At 44.5% G+C, this 26,202-nt stretch overlaps 1 protein-coding gene across 1 annotated transcript in view; it reads right to left on the bottom strand.

Annotated features, from left to right (window-relative positions):
* Window positions 1-24,191, bottom strand: part of PDS5B (PDS5 cohesin associated factor B) — a 148,244-nt gene extending 124,053 nt beyond the window's left edge. Inside the window, exon 1 of the mRNA XM_068267054.1 lies at window positions 24,001-24,191. The gene's annotated coding sequence lies outside the window, so the exon portion shown is untranslated. The remainder of the gene's footprint in view (window positions 1-24,000) is intronic.
* Window positions 24,192-26,202: the final 2,011 nt, after the last annotated feature.

Raw genomic sequence — 26,202 nt, 5'->3', positions numbered from 1 at the left:
ATGGATAGGGAAAACTGACAAAATGCAGAATGTCATTTTTTTAATGCGCGTGAAAAAACATATCATGTGTGAACTAGCCCATTGATTAACAGGAGTTCTCAGTTTTTCTGTGCTGAAAACGCGTATGAAAAGTCTCAAGTGTGTTCCCTGCCTCAGGGAAGAAACACACTATGCAGAATCGCATAAGTATTCCCCATAGCACATAGTGGAAAACGCATAAGCATTTTTGCCTAGTGTGATCCTACCCTCAGGGCTGGTTAAAGCTCTCTACACATTACTCCATTAAGACACCCTTAATCATTGCTTGATCATTAGGACCACATTGCACGGGAACAAGTGTTGTACAGCCACGCTGATTGGCTATAGCTGAGCAGTGTGCACTTTAATAGAGAGGGGTGGAAGGATCAGAGGGCAACACGTGAGCAAACAGCGTCCAGGTAAGTTCCAGCGCATTGGGCTCACTTGTCACTGGTCCTCACATACAGATTGGACTATACTGGTTTTATCACATATGAAAAATGTTACAGTATTTGTATTAACTGTTGCAAGTAGTTTAAAACGTATTGAAAGCAGCCAAAAACCTTGTTTATATAGTGTGAGTGAGATCCAGAGTTTCCTTTGGAACTGAACTTTCAAATGGAATAATCCTTTGGGCAGCCATACATCTAGTTAAAAAAAAAAAAAAAAAAAAAAAAGTGCCGCTTTTCATTTTGCAGAAAATAGCACTTTCACAGATATCCAAGAGATATCCAAGTTTTTATAAAAGGTCAGGCTTCACAGAGCGAAGTGGACTCACTCACAGCTCTGCCCAAAAGAACTGCCATAAATAACAAAGGTTATCAAAACAGCCTCCAAAAAGCAACATCTCTAACTTGGGGACGCTACATGTATTTTTCAGCATGATGGAGCATCACGGGACAAGGTAAAACAGTGGCGAGGGATCATAGCATTGAAATTGTGGACCTGTGGCCACAAAACTTCCCAGATCTCTAGGGCCACACTAGGAAAAAAATAAATAAAAAAAAAATAAATTAAAAAAAAAAAAAGGTTGGGGATAACCCATCAGCCAGCATTTGGCATAGCAGTAGATAACCAGCATGCCACAGTGAATTGCAGAAGTTATGAAGAAGGGTCAACACCATAAATATTAACACTGCATACATTTGATGCATTTGTCAACAAAAGCTTTTGAAAATTATGAAATATTTACAATTGGCCTTCAGTATCAGGGCTGTGGAGTCCGTACAAAAATCCACCGACTCAGACTCCTCAGTTTAGGATTCCACAGACTCCTCTAATTTACATATTACAATCTTGTTGATTGAAAGTATGCAACATAAAATTCGTCTCTTAACTGCCAACGCTTAGGCCTCGTTCAGACTACACACGCTGCCGTGCGCATTTTGGCAGCGCGTATAGTGTGCGACACGCAAGAACGGTAGAAGGGCATAGACAGCCCTTCTACCGTTCCTATCATATGCGCTGCGTGGCAGCGCGATTGCGCTATCGTGTGCTGCACGCATTTTTTGGTAATCGCAGCGCAGATCCCATTCATTGTAATGAATGGGATCTGCAGCGCAGGGCATAGTAGCGCAGATGGCGTGCGATCGGACGCGTTGCGTTCCGATCGCACATTCATCTGCGCTAAATGATGTGTACGAGGCCTATTTTAAAAAAAAGACAACTGAAGTGAGAAGGATATGGAGACTGCCATATTTATTCCCTTTAGTCATAGACTAAAACTAGTCCTTGGTAAGAGTAAGAGTAAAAAGGTACAGACCGGAACAAAGAACATCTATCAGGCTCTAGGCAATGTGATTGTGGGTACATGTAAGAGTGATGTGCAGGTAATCTGCAGGGGAATGGAGGAGATTCTTCCTCTATTACACATTCTTCATGCACAATCTGAACCAGGTTTATGGGTGATAGACAACACCTCTGTATTTAATGTGCACAACATTCTCAGTGGATTCCCTGCAGCACTGTGGAGAGTGCATATGTAGAGTATAGTACTACTGTGTAACAAAGTTAACCTGAGACAGATGAAATTAAAGTTTTATACATACCTGGGGCTTCCTCCAGCCCCCTTCAGGCTAATCAGTCCCTCGCTGTCCTCCTTCGCCACCTGGATCTTTTGCTATGAGTCCAGGTACTTGAGCCAGTCTGGTGTAGTGCGCATGCACACACTCCGCCGCTGGGAGCGTACTACACCTGCGCAGCACTATTGTGCAGGTGCAGAACGCTCCAGGCTGTGGAAGCGGCATGCGGCCGGACTGCACTGACTGGCTGAATTACCAGGACTCATAGCAGAAGATCCAGGTGGTGGACAGCGAGGGACTGATTAGCCTGAAGGGAGCTGGAAGAAGCCCAGGTATGTATTAAAAAATATTATATATATATATATATATATATATATATATATATATATATATATATATATATATATATATATATATATATATATATATATATATATATATATATATATATATATATATATATATTTTCATCCTTCTCAGGTACCATTTAATTCGTAGTCACCAAACCAAATTTTAACAACATCATGCAAGAGAAGAGCTGGTCTGGCACTGTAGCTTTAATACATGTCAGCAAGCATACAATGGTGAAAACAGTGATGTGACAAAGTGGTACATATGTCTCACAGGTACTTATCGTGCTGCTGCTGAGCTGAGGGTGAGGTGAGGGTCTGTCTGATTGCTGAGTGTGCATTTGAGCTATTTAAGCGGTGCATATGAGGTGATGAGTCATTCAGTTGTAGCCCATGTTGGTGAGCGCTTGCTCTGTTTTCCACTAATAGAGATGGTCAATGAGATGGAAATAATTCCGCATTGATGCTGATTTATGCAAATGTATGCACTCCCTTTGCTGATGAAATCAAATTTGATACGTTATGAAAATTTGGTTTGGTAACTACAAATTAAAGGGTAACTGAGACGGATGAAAAGTAAAGTTTTATACATACCTGGGGCTTCCTCCAGCCCCCTTCAGGCTAATCAGTCCCTCGCTGTCCACCACCCGAATCTTCTGCTATGAGTCCTGGTAATTCAGCCAGTCAGCGCAGTCCGGCCGCATGCCGCTCCCACAGCCAGGAACATTCTGCACCTGCGCAATAGTGCTGCACTGGTGTAGTATGCTCCTGGCGGCGGAGTGTGTGCATGCGCACTACGCCTGACTGGCTCAAGTACCTGGACTCATAGCAGAAGATCCAGGTGGTGGAGGAGTACAACGAGGGACTGATTATCTTGAAGGCGGCTGGAGGAAGCCCCAGGTATGTATAAAACTTTAATTTCATCTGTCTCAGGTTTACTTTGTTACACAGTAGTACTATACTCTACATATGCACTCCCCACAGAGCTGCAGGGAATCCACTGAGAATGCTGTGCACATTGAACACAGAGGTGTTGTCTGTCACCCATAAACCTTGTTCAGATTGTGCATGAAGAATGTGTAATAGAGGAAGAATCTCCTCATTCCCCTGCAGAGTACCTGCACATCATTCTTACATGTACCCACACTTACATTGCCTAGGGCCTGATAGATGTTCTTTGTTCCGGTTTGTACTTTTTACAAGTACTCTTACCAAGGACTAGTTTTAGTCTAAAGGGAATAAATATAGTAGTCTACATATCCTTCTCACTTCAGTTGTCTTGTAAAATTCCTAAGCGTTGGCAGTTAAGAGACTAATTTCATGTTACATACTTTTAATCAACAAAATTGTAATATGCAAATTAGAGGAGTCGGAGTCGTGGAGTCAGTGGAATCCTAAACTGAGGAGTCGGAGGATTTTTGGACCGACTCCACAGCCCTGGCTTTTATTATACTCAGGATGTATACTAGAGCCTTGCTGGACATATTTTGGCAAATTACAGGAAAAAAAATGCTATGAAAATAAACTGGTTCACTTTTTGCACAGAAATCCCAACAGAAACTGAACACCAGGGAGGTTAATAATGTGCTATAATCCACTTTAAAAAAGTATACAGTATATAAATGTCAGGTTGCATAATGGCTTAGCCATTGGCCTCAATTCACTAAGATCATGCTAGAGATAAGGCAAGAGAAAACTTACCACCACACAGTAACTGTGGCCATACACTCGTTAGATTAGCAGCAGATAGATTTCTGATCTGATGTGTTTAGGAACATTTTTACTAGGAACAGATTTCCAATAGATTTCAGTATGAACTCTATTGAAAATCGATCTGATGGCATTTTTTTTGCCATCAGATTTCCATTAGGTCCAATGCAGATTGATAAGCTAATAAGCTATCTCAACTGATCGACCTAGATTTTCCAGCATGTCAAATCGATCGAAATCGGCCGCAAATCAATCGGGCAATCGATCGGCCGCTAATCGGCTGAGTGTATGGGCCCCTTTAGAGAGTTAGCTTATCTCTTCATTCCTTAAAGAGGAACTGAGGAGAGACTGTGTACCAAATAAGAGTCAGGTAAACTGGGGAATGATAATTTATCAACAAGAAAAGTAATAGAGATTTTAACTTTTGGATTGCCCGATTAGCATCCTTATTACTTGCTTACCAGATAAAAATAAAGAATTGATTTTTGATTTTATGACGACAACTACAGAGGAGGTAACTCGGAGGTAAAAAGTAACCAAGTTACCTCCTCTGTATTTATTTTCACACGCAGTTAACAGCCTGTCTAACTTTAGAATTCTGGAGTTATTTTAACTATTGAAGAGTTAACGTAAAGACAGAAGAGTTAACTTTAGGTTTGCTTGAGGTAAAATGTTTCCTGAATACTACATGCCTCATCACCATGGTGATAACTCTAGAAACGTTATTAAGGACAGGAGATAAGCTTAGTGAATTGAGGCCATTGTGACTTATTCACCCATGCTTGGGGGAGAAAAAGCATGTCTTATGGTCCAAAGACAGTATTAGAGCTGTAATATGTTCATTTGTAACTTCTATTAGCTCTAGGTCCAAATATACACATGACTGATTAAATAAGACACATTACATTTGGACATTTGTGTTTTGATATAGTCAGGATTATCCAAAAAAATTCTAGACATTTTTAAAGGTTTATAAACCTCTGTACTACTGCAGATTCAATATTGCTGAGCTTTGAAAGTGCTGACACGGCTTGTACGTTATGCTCTATCAACTTTCATGGAAAATACATTAGTATAAAAAAATAAAAAAAAAAAATTATATATATATATATATATATATATATATATATATATATATATATATATATATATATATATATATATATATATATATATATATATATATATATATATATATATATATAAATTGGGGGTGCCATCAATTGTGTGGTTTGAGTGGAAGGATTTACTTACTGATTCCAGTTATCAATCCATTGGCTGACAGTGCCCTGATCCTGCTCAACATGCTATGCTGGTTACCTTTCCAAACTCTGCTCTGCCAGCCACTACTCTGGATTCCAGCCAGCCCCCTCCCCCCACACCCTGCTCTCTGGTTGCCAAATTCGTTCTCAGCCATTCTCCATACCCTGCTCTGCCAGCTACCAGTCCTGATCCCATTCATCCAAACCCCACCCTCCCAGCCAGCCTTTAGTCCTGATACCAGCCATCCTATATATGGCACTTTGATCCAGCACCAGGTGCAGGGAAGAATGTTATATTCTCTACAACTGGAGAAAAGAAAACCAATATCTCCTACAGGGTGGCACACAATGCCTATAAAATGTTAACCACTTAAGCTTTCAGGACGTGAATTTCATTAATTGCGCAACCCGGATTACAGGATGTGGAATCACGTCCTGCAGTTGAAAAGAAACCGAGCACTCCTGCGCGTGTGCGCTCCCGCACGTGCACTCACTCCAGACTGTCCTTCACGTACTCGTGCATGAACGTCCATTCATTTAACTGTGATTGAGCACTCATTCAAGGGGGGAGGTAAATGTATTAAAGTGACAGTGTCCCCATTAATTAATAAAGTGTTTCTCTTCCCTCCCCAAAGAAAATATTAACTCCTACCTAATTAACCCCTTGTGTCACTTGAACTTAGCCCTAATATTGGCGGACACCTGTAATGGCTGCTGCCAGTAGCGATCGCACGCAATCGATAGGGCGACAGCTCCGGGAACCTAACACTGTACATATGCATTGCTGTTGCCAATGTATCTGTACAGCACTGAGGTCCCCAAACTGTGCGCCATATCGATCAGGTCCAATCGCTACAAACGCGCAAGCTGGCAATAATGGTACGCATCGTTCCCAACTGGTGATGAAATATGGCATGTAGGGTATGAATTTAACCAGGGCAGTGGAGTCGGTCCAAAAATCCACCGACTCAGACTCCTCAGTTTAGGATTCCACCGACTCCACGACTCCGACTCCTCTAATTTGCATATTACAATTTTGTTGATTAAAAGTATGTAACATGAAATTCGTCTCTTAACTGCCAACGCTTAGGAATTTTACAAGACAACTGAAGTGAGAAGGATATGTAGACTACTATATTTATTCCCTTTAGACTAAAACTAGTCCTTGGTAAGAGTACTTGTAAAAGGTACAAACCGGAACAAAGAACATCTATCAGGCCCTAGGCAATGTAAGTGTGGGTACATGTAAGAATGATGTGCAGGTACTCTGCAGGGGAATGAGGAGATTGTAAACAGACAACAACTCTGTGTTCAATGTGCACAGCATTCTCAGTGGATTCCCTGTAGCTCTGTGGGGAGTGCATATGTAGAGTATAGTACTACTGTGTAACAAAGTAAACCTGAGACAGATGAAATTAAAGTTTTATACATACCTGGGGCTTCCTCCAGCCGCCTTCAGGATAATCAGTCCCTCGTTGTCCTCCTCCACCACCTGGATCTTCTGCTATGAGTCCAGGTACTTGAGCCAGTCAGGCGTAGTGCGCATGCACACACTCCGCCGCCAGGAGCATACTACACCAGTGCAGCACTATTGCGCAGGTGCAGAATGTTCCTGGCTGTGGGAGCGGCATGCGGCCGGACAGCGCTGACTGACTGAATTACCAGGACTCATAGCAGAAGATTCGGGTGGTGGAGGACAGTGAGGGACTGATTAGCCTGAAGGGGGCTGGAGGAAGCCCCAGGTATGTATAAAACTTTACTTTTCATCCGTCTCAGTTAACCTTTAATTTGCAGTCACCATTTCAAATTTTAATAACATATCAAATTATTTGATTTGATCAGCAAAGGGAGTGCATACATTTGCATAAATCAGCATCAATGCGGAATTATTTCCATCTCGTTGACCTTCTCTATTAGTGACACGGCTACACATCAGGCTTTATTCTTACAGCATAGCTTAGTATATATAAGAGATTCCTGTGTACACATCATATATATAGTCACAATCAGATATGTATATCTGACCTTAAAAATACGGGGACTGCTTTATTGAAGCAGCACAAGTAACTAATTTTGATTGGTTTATTTCATTTTTGTGGACTAAGCACAGCTATTACGGTATATATACACACATTATTTTTAATGACTATTATCTGAAAAATAGAACATTTTATCATATTTTCTATTTTAATTACAGTTAAAAATTAGGAGTCGGAGTCAGAGTCGGTGCATTTTTTCCCGACTCCAGGCACCCAAAATTGCCCGACTCCACGACTCCGACTCCACATCCCTGAATTTAACCGGGAAAATACAAGTAACCTATTTGGGTGTGTGTTTTATAACTGTGACACTTATGCAGAATTTGTGAAAGGTGAAATATGAAAAAAAAAAAAAAAAAATTTCTGCACTTACGCCTATTTTTTCTATAACAAATGCCCGTAATATAACAATTCTTAAAAACAATTACCCCAAAAAAGCCTAGACTGTCCTGAAAAAAAACTACAGGTGTAGGACTTTGATGGCATAAGTAATCAAAAAGTTATTGATGTATCAATAGTGACAGCTGAAATGACAAAATTGTCAGGTACCTTAAAGAAGGAAAAAACCCTGGAAAGCAAAGTGGTTAACATACCCAGGATTGGGGGACATAAACCAGAGCCCAATAGGGAGACCCCATAGCCTCACGGTCCACAGGGGGCAGAGCATACCACCCCTTAGTAGTTTCCACATTTCTGTAAAATGAATACATTTCCGAACTATCAAAAAAGATTAGATGAAGAAAATGAACTTCTCTAATAAAATATGGCATGCAGGGTCAACTAATAAGACTTCTCCAGCACAGTTTAAATATAAACAGAAACATGCTCTTTTTCCATTACTTTACAATCTTGCCTTGTGCCAATGTTCACTGCCATTTTTATTGTTGGTTGTTTTACATCTTTTGCAATACAATAAAAAAAAATACACTGAAAGAAAAACTCAGAAAGAAAGGATCACTGTATTCAAAGCTTGTCAGTATCATAACTTCAATAATTGTTAAATTACACTCACAGTAAGATAAGATGATAAGACTATAAATACATTACACTATAAAACTAAATATATTGTGCAGCAGGACCATTAAAGAACCATTGTGGCAGCTTTATAGAATACAATAAATCAAATAATTGTTTTAGCCAAGGCTGCTTCTATTGAACATACTTTATTACTTTACTGTAAAAACTGTTTAGATAGCTACTCTGTATTAGTGAAAAGCCGCAATTATGAAAACATTCAGAATTAATGTTCTCTATAAAACAAGCATCACTTTACTACCACAGTATAGATGTGAAAAAAGCAACTATCCGATTGGCTGCTGGAGAATATGGAGACTGTCATTTATAAGGTCATGTCATAACGCCATGTCAGTTGCTAGGCTACTGGCATTTCTACATTAGCAGTTTGTGTCTCATACCTAGAAAGGGAAGCAGGCACCAGGAGTGTCATAACACCTGAACTGCTACTGATGCTGGATCAGAAACTCGCCAAGTATCAGCACCATGGACAGCATGTTTGATTTTGTTTCTTAACCCTTTCTTGCCTCACAACATTTAAAATGTATATGACCTGGGAAAGCTGTGAATCCCTGTGATTGGCCAATAATAATGATCACAAGAGTCACTATCAGAAACCACACTGATTGGTCTCCAATCACACTCCCGATGCTGAAGCTGCAAGCTGCTGCATGGATCCGGAGACAGCAGTGGCCAATAAATGGGGCAGCAAAAAGAGCCAGGAAGTTACCGTATGAGTTTCCAAAACATGGATCTCTCCTGCATGTCACCACTGGGAAGGAGTCAAAGAATTTAAAAATGTTAAATTCACCTACTCCCGGTTTCTCCAAAGTTGAGCATAGTGATGAATAGAAGCACATTATTCCAGGCCTCCTGCTGGTGTACATATGGACGCGTCGCCGGCGAGTTGGGTGCAGGACGAACCGAATGACTGCTCTCCCTGCTGCCGCAAAAATCCCTGGCAGGGTTCAATACTATTCCCTGTCCAAGTTGTCACACCTCGGAGGAGGATGTCATTCAGGATATGGCAACCACAGGGGGGCCGAATTACTCTTACACGTCCCGTGCAGCATTACACTGCTGCTATGGGGTGACTAGTTTGGGTGCTCAGCGTCATAGCAAGCTACTTCGTCCTGCTGTCCCCTCCCATAGGCCCTAGTCGTGGCCAACAGTTTTGATAATGGCACAAATACTGGTTTCCACAAATGATGCTGCTTTAATTTGCATGTACTCGCGAATGTTATGAAGAGAGATCAGATGAATTGTAAAGTCCTTTACCATGAAGATGAATTAAGGGCTGGTTCACACGGGCTTCTGCCCAGCTTTTGCTCAGCGTTTAAACACCAGCGTTTAGACGTTAGCTTTTGAATGCTCTTGGGAAGCCTTCACGGCTAGCAGTTTGGGTCTCTGCAATTGTTTACCGGCGTTTCCTGCCTCTGAAAGCAACATGTTGCTTTCAAGATGAGACGCAACGCCGGGATCTACCGCCAGACTTTCATGAACGCTTGCAAAAGCCAGCTCTAAACGCTCCCATTCACTTGAATGGGAAGGTTGTAGATCCCAAAAACGCTTCATCTGAACCAGCCCTTAACACCAGCCCTTAACACCCCCCCCCCCCCACCCTCCCCCCCACCAAAAGAAAAAGAAAATTCCACTGCATTTCAGTTCTGCCACAAAAAGGACCTGCTGAGATAATGTCAGTAATCTTCTCTTTAACACAGGTGAGAATGTTGATGAGTATAAGGCTGGAAATTATTCTGTCATGCCGATTTTAAATAGTAGACTGGATGCTTTAGGAGGGTTATGCTTGAAATCATTCTTTACCTGCTAATCTACTAGGAAACACGTGCAGTCATCACTGCATAAAAAGGGCTTTACAGGTAAGGATATTGCTGCTACTAAGATTGTAACTAAATCCACCATTTATCAGATCAAGGAGAGTGGTTCAGTTGTTGTGAAGAAGGCTTCAGCGTGCCCAAGAAAGTCCAGCAAGTGCCAGGACCGTCTCTTAAAGATGGTTCTGCAGTGGGATCAGGGAGTCAGCAGTGCAGAGCTTGCTCAGGAATGGCAGCAGGCAGGTGTGAGTGCATCTGTACTCAGTGAGGCAAAGGTTTTTGGAGGACAGCCTGGTGTCAAGAACAGCAGCAGTGAAGCCACTTCTCTCCAAGAAAAAGATATCCTGCAAAAACTACAAAAAAAATGGACTGCTAAGGACTGGGGGTGAAGTCATTTACTCTGACCAAGTCAATTTCTGAATGTTTGGGGAATATGACAAAATGATTGCCCAGAGAAGGAAAAAAAAAAAAAAAAAAAAAAGGTGAGCACTACCATCCATCCTGTCTCATGCCGACAGTAAAGCATCACAAGACCAGTCGTGTGGGGCTGCTTCTCATCCAAGAGAGTGGGCTCACTCACAATTTAGCATAAGAACACTCAAATGAATAAACAAAAGCATCAAAACATCTGCCGAAAGTCACTTCTTTCAACCATTCAAGAGCAGTTTGGCGAAGAATAATGCCTTTTCCAGCATAATGGCGCACTACGTTATAAGGCCACAGTGATAACTAAGTTGCTTGGGAAATAAAGCATTTAAATTTTGTGTCCATGGCCAGGAAACTTCACAGGCCTTAATCCAATTAAGAACTTGTGGTCAATCCTCAAGCAGTGGGTGGACTAACAAAAACCCACAGATTTTGACAAACTCTAAACATTGATTATGAAAGAATGTGTTGCCAACAGTTAGGGTTTGGTCCAGAAGTTGATTAACAGTATTATGATGATGATAATGTTATCCATTCTGTCGTATCCAACTCTTGGCGATTCTATGGTTTAGCTCTCTCTATGCTGTCCGATCTTGTACCATTTCTGCCAGTTGCCTTAAAGGAGTCATCAGGGCAAAATTAATAAAATAAGTGCTACTTACCGGGGGCCAGGACGGAGCTGCGGCGAGGGACATTATTATTATTTTTTATTTATATAGCTCCAACATCTTCCGTAGCGCTGTACATGCTGGGAGCTTGGGGCTGGAGGAAGCCCCCGGTAAGTAGCACTTATTTTATTAATTTTGCCCCGATGACTCCTTTAAGCTCAATCCTGTGTCAGCTTTGATGGTGTCAAGCCAACATGGTCTCTGCCGGCCTTGTCGCCTTTTGCCACTGATCAGTCCTAGCATTAGGTCTTTCTCTAAAGATTGTCATCGCATCACGTGGCCGAAATATACGAGTTTAAATCTGGTGATCTTGCCTTCCAGCGACATCTGGTCTTATGCGTTCCAATACTTCGTTAGTCAACCTTGCTGTCCATGGAATGCGAAGCAACCGTCGCCAGCACCCTAACTCGAAGCAGTCGGTCTTTCTTCTATCGGCTGTTCTTAGGGTCCAACGTTCGCATTAACAGTTAACAAATTAACAATTTTGATTAACAGTATGCCAGGGCAAGTTTCAGAGGTCTAGAAAAAGAAGGTCCAACGGTGCAAATACTGACTGACAAAAAGACCTAAAAACAGTGAAGCCACAAACTATGTGAAAACCAATATTTGTGCCATTCTCATAACGTTTCGTCATGACTGTACTTCCAAGAGGCATCGGCTTTCTCAAACAGATAAAGCTTTTGGCAGGAAACAAGGGTGCTAAAATCGAGTTGTAGAGCATATGGTGGACATGAAGCTAGAGGTGCCCCACTCAGTGTAAAGGCTTTAAAAATGGGTAAGGACATGGGGCCCTTCCAAGGCGCACAGAGAGGGGCGGGGCCCTACCGAGGCGCACAGAGAGTGACGTTAGGAAACAGCTTTCTTCTATAACCCAAAACAGACTGGTAGGTTATCAGACATCCCTAAATTTAGAAATGAAATTATAGTAGGCAATTAAATCTCCGCTTCTAAGTGGCAAAATTGCACCTGGGTCCTAGGCCTCAGGAACCATTGTCCCTCTGCAGCATCTCAGCCGCGATTGTGTCTAGCCTCAATCTAGCCTCAATATTAGCATGCATCTATGATAAAACAAAACATGCTGCTTGAGATTTAGTCATAGGCACTGTACCTACTTCAACAGAGGAAAGATTAAAGGGGTTCTGTAGGGTATTTTAAAAACAAAAACTGACATACCTGGGGCTTCTACTGGCCACGTGCAGCTGTCCTGTCCCACACCGACCTCTACGATCCTCAGTTCCCCCACTGCCGGTCACTGTCCAGTTATTCAGAGGATCGTAGAGGTCGGTGCGGGACAGGACAGCTACACGGGGCCGGTAGAAGTCCCAGGTAAGTGTCAGTTTTTGTAATACCCTACAGCACAGTTCCCCAACCCTGTCCTCAAGGCCCACCAACAGTGCATGTTTTGCAGAAAACCACAAACATGCACAGGTGGGATAATTAGTGTCTCAGCAGAGATGATTAACTACCTCTGGATTTCCACAAAACATGCACTGTTGGTGGGCCTTGAGGATAGGGTTGGGGAACACTGCAAAATGTTCCTCAAGGACCTGGTAAGATTATTTGTAGAAGGTGCAGACAGGAACAAAGAACATCGATTGGGCCCCAGACAATCTAACTGGGTACATGTAAATGTGATATGCAAGTACTCTACAGGAGAATGAGGGGATTCTTACTCTTTTGCACATTCTTCATGCACAATCTGAACCTGGTTTCAGATTCAAACCTGGTGGAACAGACCCTACTCCAAAAATAAACTCTTGCTTAGCTGAGCTACAGGCATGGATGAATGATAAAAACATACGGATAAGTTAATTGGCTCCCCCTAAAATTGGCCCTAGACTACAGTACTTACACTACATAATATAGACATATGGCAATGGTAGGGATTAGATTGTGAGCTCCTTTGAGGGACAGTTAGTGACAAGACAATATATATACACTCTGTACAGCGCTGCGTAATATGTCGGCGCTATATAAATACTAAATAATAATAATAATAATAATAATGATAACTGGCTGAAACTGAATGCTGACAAAACTGAGGTCCTGTTTGTCCAAAGCCAGCACTCGCCATCAAAACAGCTCTATTCTAAAGCAACACCAATCAGGATTGGGAATTCAGGCATAAACAGCTCCAACCTTGTGCGCAGCCTTGGCGTACTAATCGATGGGGAATTGAGCTTCAGAAACCAAAATTTCATCTGTAGTTAAATCTTCCTACTTTCATCTGAAAAACATTGCAAAGATTAAACATCTGATTCCCCCAGAGGATCTACCAACCCTAGTCCACGCCTTCATCACATCACGGCTGGACTACTGCAATGCCCTTTATGCTGGCGTCGCCTGCAATTAGTGCAGAATGCTGCTGCCAGATTGCTAACAAACCAGCCTTGCCACTAGGCCTGAACGATTTTAGGAAAAGATTGGATTGAACGATTTCTGTTAGAAATTGCGATTTCGATTTGATTCACGATTTTTCTTAAAAACTAGTCCTCCTCCTGCCGTGCACTGTCCTGAGCCCGGCCACAAGGATCAGTTTGTGTGAACAATAGTCCTTCCATAGCTCAGCAATCCGCAGGACAGGCTTTGGCAAGATAGAACACACACACGCACACACTCACACACTCACTGTGGTTCCACTCCTGCCAGGCTTGATAACTGGCCAAAGCCTGTCGTGCGGTGTGCAGAGCTGTGGAAGGACACTACTGTTCACACAAACTGATCTTTGTGGCCGGCTCAGGACAGTGCACAGCAAGAGGACTAGATTTGAAGAAAAATCGTGAATACATATAAAATCGCATGACACAGTCCAGCTCACAGTCACCTCAGCTCAAATTGCCCACTGCCCAGCACACATCATCCTGTACACATACAGAATGGATGAGGCACACACAGGGTGTCAGCGTGATGTGCAGAGTTGCACTGATGTAGAGTGGCAAAGGAGGCGGAGCAGTGGTAATTCTTAGCCTGGTGGATGGCTGGTAGTAATATATATATATATATATATATAATTGTCGTGCACTACCTGGCCAAACTCTTTAGTGACAGTCCTGTCGCCTGCCGAGCTGATGACACGCTAGGCGGAGGGAAACAGAGCGAGAGCTTGTGGGCGGAGTCTGCCGCCCACCCAGCTGATGATGTACTAGGCTGGGCGGAGTGAGAGTGAGTGAGAGCCGTGGCGGCCACCCGCCCAGCTGATGACTCGCTAGTCGCTAGGCAAGGCGGAGGGAAAGAGCGAGTACCTGTGGGCGGAGTCCACCGCCCGCCCAGCTGATGATGTGCTAGGCTGGGCGGAGCGAGAGTAAGTGAGTGCCTGCTGCAGCCGCCCGTCCACCGATGATGAATATGCAAGGCGGAGGGAGAACACACTGATGACGTCGTAGGGGGTAGTGGCGGCCACTAGGAAGGAGCTGGTGAGAGCTACTAAGCTGCCGCTGCAGAGCGGCAAGCGGGAGATGGACTGCCGGGCTGAACTAGTACACTGTTGCCAGGAAAATCGTGAAAAATCGTCACCTTCACGATCACGGAATCGTTGTTTCCGTGATCGCGATTTCGATCAAAAAACGATAAATCGTTCAGGCCTACTTGCCACTGTCACATTACACCGATCCTTCGCTCACTGCACTGGCTACCAGTAGAATGGAGAATACTCTTCAAGATTGGACTGCTGACATTCAAATCCCTGCACAATCTGGGCCCTGGATACATGAAGGACTTGCTGAAGCTGCACCACACCTCTCACAACCTCAGATCAGCAAGTTCTGTAAACTTGGTCACTCCCAGAGTACACCTCAAAAAAATCTGGAGATAGAGCCTTCTGTCATGCTGCCCCTACTCTTTGGAACTCCCTGCCACACCCAGTAAAGACAGCACCATCCCTGGAGCTATTCAAATCCAGACTGAAAAGCCACCTGTTTAGCCTGGCATTTCCAGACTTATAAAATTCTTCCTCTGTACCACGATGGTCGGAGCCATGCTTATGCGCTTTGAGTCCCACGGGAGAAAAGCGCTTTACAAATGTTATTTGTTGTTGGTTTATGAGTGATGTACACATTGAACGCAGAGAAGTTGTCTAACACGTCTTAAGATCTGAACTTATGTTTTTGTTTAAAATTAAACAATCATTCTAGCCCTTCACTCCAGACATTATAAGATTATCACCTGATCCACTTATTTCCAGATCAATGGCCAATATATTCCCATTTCTGTCTCGCTAGACCATCTTCGCTAGGCAAATTAGCAATCTACTGGGTTGAATTTTCCCATCTGATCAGCATTTCATAAACTACCTCCTTTCAGTCATCACATGTAAAAACAACAAAGTTTGTTTATGTGCAATATCCTTAACGTAAACCTGAACTGAATTTATAATTTTTTACGTAATAAGTTTACAAAGTAGTAGTAATGGTAATTAGAACTTTCCTAGAGTTTCATGTTATTTTCAATTTAAGGGGTTACATTCTATGTTTATAGCATATACCGCAACTTTGTCAGTGTGACAAAATCTGGTTCATTTAGCTCCAACAAAAGAAAACTTTTTTCACACTATGCTGTAATCGGAGGTTTGTTTAGCCATATCCTTAGCTTTACTTTTTAGGAACATTCCCCTGCTATTAAACTCCTTTTTGGCATATATAAAGCACTGATTTTCTTAACCCTTACAATAAAAAAAATAAAATAAAAAAAATTTAAAAAAACAGGATCATTACTACATTTTCCTATGCAGGGCTGTGGAGTCAGAGTTGAGGAGTAATTTTGGGTACCTGGAGTCGGAGGTTTCATAAAGTGAGGAGTCGGGTGATTCTTGTACCAAATCCACAGCCCTGTTCCCAAGTTTATCATGTCAGCTCAGGTATGCTTTAGTTTAAAAGACAACAGAAGCGAGAGTGATATGGAGGCTCCCATATTTTATTTCCTTTTAATGGACTCATGAGGGGAAAACATAAATGTAGTTTTTTTGCTTACCTTCCAGCTCCTAGAAGTCATTTGGGTCCCTCGCTGCAGCTCCAGTACTCTCTGGGGTCCAGCTTAAAGCTTGTAAGGATCGCCGACGGGTTGGTCCTTCTGCGCATGCACGCCCACTCAGAAGGCACCGACCCATCGTGGGTCAGCGATCCTTACAGGCTGCCAGCCGCACCCGGAGAGGATAAAGTTACGGCGAGGGACCCAATTCACATCTAGGGGCAGGAAAAAGCCCCAGGTAAGTAAAACTACATTTATGTTTTCGCGTCGTGAGCCCTTCAAGCAATACCAGTTGCGTAACTGTCCTGCTAAGCCTCTGCCTCTAATACTTTTAGCCCCAGCCCCTGAACAAGCATGCAGCAGATCAGCCGTTTCTGACATTGTCGTCAGATCTGACCAGATGAGCTGCTTGCTTGTTTCTGGTGTGAGATTCAGACACTACTGCAGCCAAAAAAAGGTAAGCAGGGCTGCCAGGCAACTGGCATTGTTTAAAAGGAAATAAATATGGCAGCCTTTATATACCTTTCAGGTCAGTTGACCTTTAACTACATGAACACCATGCCCCATGAGTAACATACAGTGTCTATAAAAAGCTTCAACAGAAAAAGGACAAAATAGATCTCAGACACTCCTAACATTTAACATATTCGCAGTAATAGTCAAACACAAAGGTTTAAAAAAAACCAAAAAAAACCCTTTTAAATATGACCATGACCAGACAAATTCAATTGTGAGTCCCTCTGCAGGACATTTAGGGCCTAGGACCCAGAGCACTTCCAGCAGTGAGTTATGCTTTCTAGGAACCGCGAGCGATACCAGAAATAGATATGCTAATGAAAGTGGATGGAGGTGAGCCCACTGGACTGATTTGCAATTCAAGACAATTCGCAATTGGTCTGCCTCCACCATTTTGCCAACAACTGCAATTTATGTAAAACGGTACCCGAGATGGCATAATATGGTGCATTTCTACTTACCTGGGGCTTCCTCCAGCCCCATGATGTGTGAGACTACCTTGACGTCCTCTCCGTTCACTTGTAATCACTCCCGGTAACCCGGCCAGTCGTGCACATGTGTGACCTGGGAGCGTGACGGAGGATGCGCGCGCAGCTGAGCCACGCATGCACAGAAGAGCAAGGTCGGATTACCGGGAGCTATTACAAGTAAATGGAGAGGACAGCAAGGGAGCCAATGCCCTTCATGGGGCTGGAGGAAGCCCCAGGTGAGTATAAATACACTACATTATGCCATCTCGGTACAAGCGTACTAAAAAAAAACATTTAGGGCTGAGACACCTTTGCGATTGATCAGCGCTTTATGAGCGATTTTTAAAAATTGCTCACTTGCATTAAAATTGCATAAAAATCATAGCGATCACGTTTTACGCTATGCAAGTGAATGGGGGCGATTTTTAAATAGCGCTGATCAATCGCAAATGCTCAGAAAATCGCTTATAGTGTGTCTGAGGCCTTACAGAACCTGAAAACAAAAGTCGCTTTCACATTTGCTATCTCTAGCACTAAATTAAAATAAACCGCTGGGAAGCGCTTTACAACATGCTAGCAAAAAATGCAGAGCGATTGTGATGATCAACAAACAAAAACACCACACAAAACAGTTAAGAACTGACTTCCAAGCAGCACCTGCCATATAAATAGTCTGCAGAAGCCCATCAGCAAATTAAAGGCACAACATGTGAATTCAAACTGCAGTACCAAACTATGCAAGGGCTGAAATGACCCCACTGTCGCCTCAAAGCAAAGTGAGACTGCCATCAGCAATCTGTAGTGGGTCCCAGGCCTAAGCAACATATATACAAAGGTACAAAGCGCTGCAGAAAATGCCAGCACAATATAACAATAATATTTCCATCTTGAGTCGCAGCACACATCAGGAAAGCAAAACCTGCAGAAGCGATTCCTCAGCAGTGCAGTGGTCAGCTATGTATACAGCCTGCACTAAATCTCCACACAATGAATGGGAGCTCTATGAATAGCCTCAGATCAGAGGTCAGCTGTGCTCTTGTCTGACACATGAACTCCCAGGAACCTTCAGACAAGCTCCCAGCCCTAGGAGGGGGATTATACTTGCCAATGAAGGAAGCAAACACGCAAATAACACAGCACATCACCGAAGGTGTCGGGTAGTGTAGTAAATTACATAACTGAACACAACAAAAAAACACAAACACACATTCCAGAAGACATTAGAAAAAGAGACTAATGCATATTTATACAAAAAAATGCCAGGAGGTGAATAAAAGCACAAGAGAAAGAATTGTTTAGTCTACACCTAGATTGTAACCGAAGGAATGCAGCAACCCACCCCATGGTTGCGTGGCATAAAACTTGGCATCTAGTTATGAATACCGGCAGCTGCCAATTCACTAAATATAAAGGATCGCTCATCCTGAGAACCGATAAAGGGGCGGACTATTTCCTCCCAGCACAGTCTGATCAGTTTCTCCGCTCGATGCAACATCTCAGTATACCAGGGGAGCTCTGAGATCAATGTAAAGGCATTCTCCCTTTCAGGCAACTGTCGCATTCTCTAAATGGTTGTTTAAAGGAACTCACTCTGTCACAGCAGACTGTGCACAGTGGGAGATGACTGCTATATAAACCAAGCAAAGACTGCTCAAAGATCAGGCACAGAAATGCAGCATCCCATTCCATATACTCATGGTATAAAAAAGGTGAGAGCGACAATGAGCACACTGCCTGAATATTTCAATGTATATATTTAAAGAGGAACTGTAGTGAAAACAATGTAATGAACTGCTTTTTTATCATATTCATTTATAAATTTAGTCAGTGTTTGCCCCATTGTAAGAACTTTCCTCTCCCTTATTTACATTCTGAATCACAGGTAGTGACATCTTTAGCCCTGCCAGGTGATGTCTGTGCATAGAACTAAGTCGAGGAGCATTCCGCAGAGGGAGATACTGCTTGCTTGGCAGTTGGAAACAGCAGTTATTTCCCACAATACAATAAGGTGCACAGACAGGAACTTGCAGGACATCAACACTGGGGGGAGAGGTTTCACAATATCAGCCGTAAGGCCCATACACACGTCGGATTTTTGCGAACGACCCGTCGTTTGAATGTTCCGTCGTTCGCACGTCAAATCCGGCGTGTGTACAGACTATCGTTCAGGTGATAAGACTGGTTTTCAGCGATCCGCCCGGCGGATCACTGAAAACCACTCTTATCACCTGAACGATAGTCTGTACACACGCCGGATTTGACGTGCGAACGACGGAACGTTCAAACGACGGGTCGTTCGCAAAAATCCGACGTGTGTATGGGCCTATATTGAGGTCCCCGATGATCTGTTTGAGAGAAGGTAAAGATTTCTTTTGGAAAATCCGGTATCAGCTACTTATCAGGATGACGTTTACTCTGAGGTTAAACTTGCTCTTTATGCTGGCTATACTTCTTGATCATTTGGTGGGTTGTGTCCCTTTCATTTTTTATGCCTGACATGTCAAACCCTGATGAGGGAGGAGCAATCATTTTACCTCCTTGTGTTGACACCTTAAGCTTTGTACCAATTAACACAATACAATGCTACAAGGGGGTAAATGTTTCAATTAAAATCAAAGGCCCTTATTGTCTACTTTTTTTTGGGCTACTTTATGGATTCAATTATGGATCAACTCAAAGCCCCACATAGCTTAAACTCTAAGTGCCCGTTCACACTACACGCGTTTCCAGCCGCGTTTTGGAAACGCGTGCGGGTGGCCCGACACGCAGGACATCAGACAGTGCGTAGAGTGCACTGTCTGATGTTCACACTGCATGCGTTCCGGACCTGTGCGGTCCGGGAACGCATGCTGCACGCAGATTTTACAAAAACGTGCGGCTGTCCCATTCACTTTTCAGTGATGGGATCAGCCACGCAACGCATACGAACGCGGATTGCGTGCGTTCGTACGCGTTGCGTTCTGCATGCGTGGCCGTCCGCGTTTTGCAGTCTGAACGGGCCCTAAGGCTGGTTTCACAGTGGTCAGTGGCATGACGCACACGTCATAATTAGTGTGAACTGCAGTGGAGACTAACCATAGACTTTAATACAAAGCCTACAGGCAGCGAGGTAGAATAACGCCATCAGTTACAACGCAGAACTGTGAATAGCCCCATATAAATGTATAGGCAGTAAGTTGACATGTAGAATTATTCAGCAACACAACTGTGAGCACTGAGAAGTAGGCCTAAACAGTGCATCAGCTGCCTACAGATAACTAGGCATCTCAATTCAAACCAAACCCATCTGATCGCTCAGCTTCACGCTCCAGTTTCCATAGATTAGCCCCGGATAGCATCTTTAACAGTTACCAAGCAGATTTTGCTGATGTGTTTATACTGAATGGAGGCAGGAGGTGAGAGTTCTCCCTATATTCACCTTTACTAAAGCTACATATGCATTTTCATGGTTCGGGGGCTGTCTCTGCTAAGAGTCTAGTGTGTGTACAGAAGCCCGCCATGTCAGAAAGCCAAGGTGCCAAGCAGAGCACCTTGGCCAACCATGTCCTCCCCACTCACCCGGTCTGCTCTGTGCCTCTTCATCAGCTCCCCCCACCACACACAGAGCAACCAAACGTTTCTTAGCTGATCCAGTGTTCTCCCCAGGCTCTTTTAGCCAGGTGCTCCACCCGGCAAGTTTTGGTGAGCACCCGGCAGTAATTGTCTCAACGCCACCTCTGCTGTAAGCAGAATTGTGCAGAGAAGCCCTGGCCCTGCTTTCTTTCATCTCACCCCACCCGGCTACTTTTTCATGCCACCCAGCTGGAACATTTTTTGGGGGAGAACACAGATCTATCGTGGGCAAAAGACCATCTCTCTGTATGTGGCATTAGCCTTCTCCCATCCTTAAAGAGTCTGAAGCGAGAATAGATCTTGCTTCAGACATCATATATAGCAGGGGCACGTGTGCCCCTGCTAAAACGCCGCTATCCCGCGGCTTACCGAGGGTCCCTGTCCCCGCAAATCCCCTCAGTAATGCGGGGGAGCGCTTCCGCATTGGGGCAGGGCTAACCGCCGCAGCCCTGCCCCACGAGCGTCTGTCAGCACGTATCTCCGCCTCTCCCCCGCCCCTCTCAGTCTTCCTTCACTGAGAGGGGCGGGGGAGAGGCGGCGATGCGCGTCTGACAGACGCGACTGGAGGCAGGGCTGCAGCCGTTAGCCCTTGCCTCCAGGAAGGAAAATAAGCGACCAAGGTTTGCGGGGGGTGGGTTGGGGGGTCAGGGACCCTGGTTCAGCCGCGGGATAGCAGCGTTTTAGCATAGGCACACATGCCCCTGCTATATATGAGAGCTGAAGCGAGATTTAGTCTCGCTTCAGTGTCTCTTTAAGGCTATTAACGTTTCCTTACCGATCCTTCAATCATAGTATCTAACCTAAACCTATTACTCCTTGGTCCCCAGAACTGCGTATGAGTATACAATGCACAACGTTTACCTTAGCAAGTTATCTAATCCACTTTTCACAGATCAGCAATTGACAGGAGAACGTGGCTAGTTTCTCTATCGATATGAATGCTGCCTGGTAGCTTTATACCACTCAATGCAGGACGTTATACAAACGTCAACTGCCTGCTACTCCCACCTGGACTTTATAAAATAGAGAATGGACGCTCCCGGACATTTTATCAATTGCATATAAAATTTGATCATGAGTGGCACAAAATGAATGTCACCTGCAGTGTTCTCCTGAGGCCATTTTAGGCGGGTGCTCCACCCGGCTAGTTTTGGTAAGCACCCTGCTGTCATCAGCTCACCTATGTTGTAAGCAGAATTGTGCAGAGAAGCACCAGCCCAGCATTCTCTCATCTCGCCCCACCCAGCTACTTTTGCATGCCACCGAGCTGGGAAAAAATTCTGGGGAGATCACTGACCTGTGTTATCAGGACCAAATAGCTAGGGTAATCGTTTTGGGGGATAGGTTTTATAGAAACAAGCAAGCAACTTGTGCTATTGCTGTGGAAAGGGGAGGACCAACAACTGCACAGCGCAATATAAAATAGTTATAGATGGATAATAAGATAACCAAAACTGAAGACTTGGACTCTGGGTCCTTTCCCACGGCATCAGATACATTGCAGAATAATTCTGCCCGTCAACTCACTGCTGGTGTAATTCTATGGGGCTTTTCATATCTCTGCGTTAGAATGGATCACGGTATTCTAACTCGCTGCATGCAGGCTTATGTCTAGTCTCCATCACAATGCAGCGTGCACAGTGTGAATCCAGCCTCATGCCTGGTACACACTATGCAATTAATGCCTGATACACACTATGCAATTTACCGTCAGATTTTCAGGTCGAATCACTCAATTCCAACAGGTCCGATCATTTTTCTGATTGATTTTGTACAGTAGTGATCAGAAAACTGAACTTAACGACTGGAAATCAGATTGGACCTGTTAATCATCGATTCAACCCAAATTTTAATAGGAATTTGCATGGTGTGTACCAGGCGTAAGGAGGGTTGAACCATAACTTTGCACAGTGCTAAGCAGATTAGGAAGTTAATAATTAATAAAAGGAAAGCCTGATCGATCAATCAAGATCTCCATTGAACAATGTTTGGTTTTCATCCGACAAGCCCCTGCGCAATGTTCAGGTTTAGTTGCCAATAATTCTGTAATTTTAGTTATCAAAATACTATTCAATTAAACTTAAAGAGAAACCGTGACCAAGAATTGAACTTCATCCCAATCAGTAGTTGATACCCCCTTTTCCCATGAGAAATATTTTCCTTTTCACAAACGGATCATCAGCGGGCTCTGTATGGCTGATATTGTGGTGAAACCCCTCCCACAGTGTGATGTCCTGACCATGGTCCTGACAGTTTCCTGTCAAACCTCATTGCATTGTGGGACATAAGAGCTGGGTCCAACTGCCCAAAAAAGCAAGCAGCATCTCCTTCCACTGACATCACCTGCCAGCAGTAAAAATGTCACCATCTGATAAATGTCAGAATGTAAATCAGGGAGAGGAAAGATTTTTACAATAAGCAAACACTGACTAAATCATTTATACATAATTATTGTGAAAAAGAAGCACTTTTTTTAATTACATTATTTTCACTGCAGTCCCTCTGTAAAAGGGCTGCCTCTATCTGGAACCCCTATAAGTAAGACAGATGAGCCTGTTCTGAAACGGGGGTGCAACATACATGACTCCAAATGGGGGTTCTGTCTGAAAGGAAAATGATGTATCTAATGTACTCAGCAATGAATGGCCCCTGTTCCACAGCATGTGGGGGCTAAAGACAGAACAATAGGAAGCCAGAACTTGGGGGGCCCAACACAAGAGGACTGCACCCCGTATCAGGCTGGTGATTGAGGGGTGCAGCCCAGCAGAGCGGAGAGAAGATGCAGCCGCTGGTTGCTCAGCAACAGTCCGCACACACCGGGGTAGCCCCGCTCCAGGTTGCTATGGGCAACAGCCCGCTTTCCCCTGCGGGCGCACAATGCACGGAATAACGGCGGCGCCCGCATGCAGCGTGATGGATAAATAGCCGGGAAGCGGAGAGATCTGGGTGTCACTCGGGGGGCGCCAGATAGTACGGCGGCAGCACTCCCCCCCAGGCCGCTGCATCTCCAGCCTGCCAATGACAGAAAGCACCGCCAGCCCCGGGAGCCGCTCCCCGGAGTCCCGGCACAGCCACCGCCACACAGGCCGCCTCTCACCTGCCTTCCTCCGCAGCTGTCCGCCCCTCCGCGCCGCAACTCCCAGCGACTCCTCTCCGCAGCCTCTGCAGCCCGGGTCACCCGCACCGTGTCGCCGTCCCCGAGCTTCAAAATGGCGCCAATTTGTCTCCGGCAGCTCCAATGGAAGCGGCTACGGGAACAGCGAGATCTTCCGTACTTAGCGGGCGAGCAGCGCCACCCAGCGGCGAAAGCGAAAAGTGAGAGCTTTTCCTCTGCGTGACGTCACCCAGCGATAGGCAGCCCTCTGCGACCTCCTGGCACTGGTTAGGTGGTGTGTACTAGAGAGAGGCCATTGCTAAGAGAGCTGCTTCCTGCTTTACAATAAGCATGAATTCAAGTAAAAAGACAAAAACTGTACTGCACATCACCGCTACCATCTCTCTATGTGCTCCTGTGGCCACAAACACACAATTATTCAGAACCTGATGTTCTCCTCCAGTGAACCTGTACTCTTGCACAGGACAGAAGGAAAACATTAGGCTCCTACACACGTCAGATTTTTGCAAACGACCGGTTGTTTGGACGTTTGGGTACAGTCGGTCGTTCAGCTGATAAGCCTGGATTTCAACGAACCGGTCGTTCTGCTTATAAGACTGGATTTTAACGATCCGCGAAGCGGATCATTGAAATCCAGTCTTATCAGCTGAACCACCGACCATACACACACCCGATTTGACGTCCAAACGACTGGTCGTTTGCAAAAATCCGACATGTCTATGTACCTTTAGAGAAATACACCCTGTATTTATTTAGAGAGTTTAGCCTGTCTAATTCTCCCTTATTTGTCCCTAATCACAAGTTGTAATTTGATCTCTAACCTCTGTCACCTGACTGTCACAGCTGATAAGCCAGATAAGCTCATTTGAGCAAAGATGTTATCAATATGTCTGCTTCCATGAAAGCAGGAAAAAAAAGTACAGATTTATTGTAGGATTTGTATCAGCTGTAACAAAGAAATGTTTTTCTTTAAAGGTTATTATGATATTGCTTATCTTTTAGAACAGAGGAAGTTCTGAGTTCAGGTTTGCTTGAAGAACCAAAGGATCCAATTTCCCTGGGGATCTAGTGCCCCCTTTTAGATAATCCCTGGTGATCTAGTGTTCCTATACCCTCCCCCAGAGCCGGATTAAGGCTAAATGGGGCCCTAAGCAAAGTAACTGATTTGGGCCCCCCATCATGTCGTAATAGAATCAGAAGATGCAGCTGCACAGCAACATGCCGCACACACCGGGGCAGCCGAGCTACTGGTTGCTATGGGCAACAGCCCGCTTTCCTCTGTGGGTGCACAATGCAGGGAATAGCAGCAGCAAAATGCAGAGTGAGAGTGAATGTGAATGGCTGGGACATTTGCACTCAGGGGCTGGGGCACCCCTGTGAAGAGGGTGCCAGATATCACAGCAGCAGCACTTTCCCTCTGCATCTCCAGCCTGGCAATAGCAGAAAGCTCTGGACACCGCCAAACCGGAAGCCGTTCCCCAGACAGAATTACATAACCACCCCCACCACCGAACAATCGATTTCCTGCCAAACTAGACAGCCACCATGCAGCCTCCATCCCAGTGAATACGATAGTCCAGCAGAGAAGGCAGCCGCAGCGGGGGAGAATGACAGCACCAGATGACTCACATTCACCTATTGCGATCCAAGCAATAGAGGTCCCATCATCCGGAGCCCATTTGTCTCCTCTAGGGTGCTGCCGCTCTGTTACTACTACTATTACTACTTCCTGTCTGATCTGAGAATCAGGAAGTTCAGAGCGAGTGGCTGCACTGTAGAAGAGACAGATGGGTTTCAGATGACGGGATCTCTATCGTTTGGATCATGGATAGGTGACTGAGCGTTTGCCATCTGCTGCTATCATTCTTGCTGCAGCTGTGGTTCTCTGTGGGAAGGGGGTGGGGAGGAGGAGTGGGCAGCGGCAGAGTGCACAGTGGCAGGAGGGGGACCTAGGAGGAGAGCCTGGCTCTGAAGATAATCAGCAGCGCACTGCATCATTTGACAAGACAAGAAAAGACAAGACAAATAACATTTATATTGCGCTTTTCTCCTGGCGGACTCAAAGCGCCAGAGCTGCAGCCACTAGGACGCGCCCTATAGGCAGTAGCAGTGTTAGAGAGACTTGCCTAAGATCTCCTACTGAATAGGTGCTGGCTTACTGAACAGGCAGAGCCGAGATTCGAA

This window comes from Hyperolius riggenbachi, chromosome 2, assembly GCF_040937935.1.
Source record: "Hyperolius riggenbachi isolate aHypRig1 chromosome 2, aHypRig1.pri, whole genome shotgun sequence".
Classification (NCBI taxonomy): Eukaryota; Metazoa; Chordata; class Amphibia; order Anura; family Hyperoliidae; genus Hyperolius; species Hyperolius riggenbachi.
The sequence above is the reverse complement of the archived record's forward strand: the minus strand, read 5'-3'. Positions and strand labels throughout refer to the sequence as shown.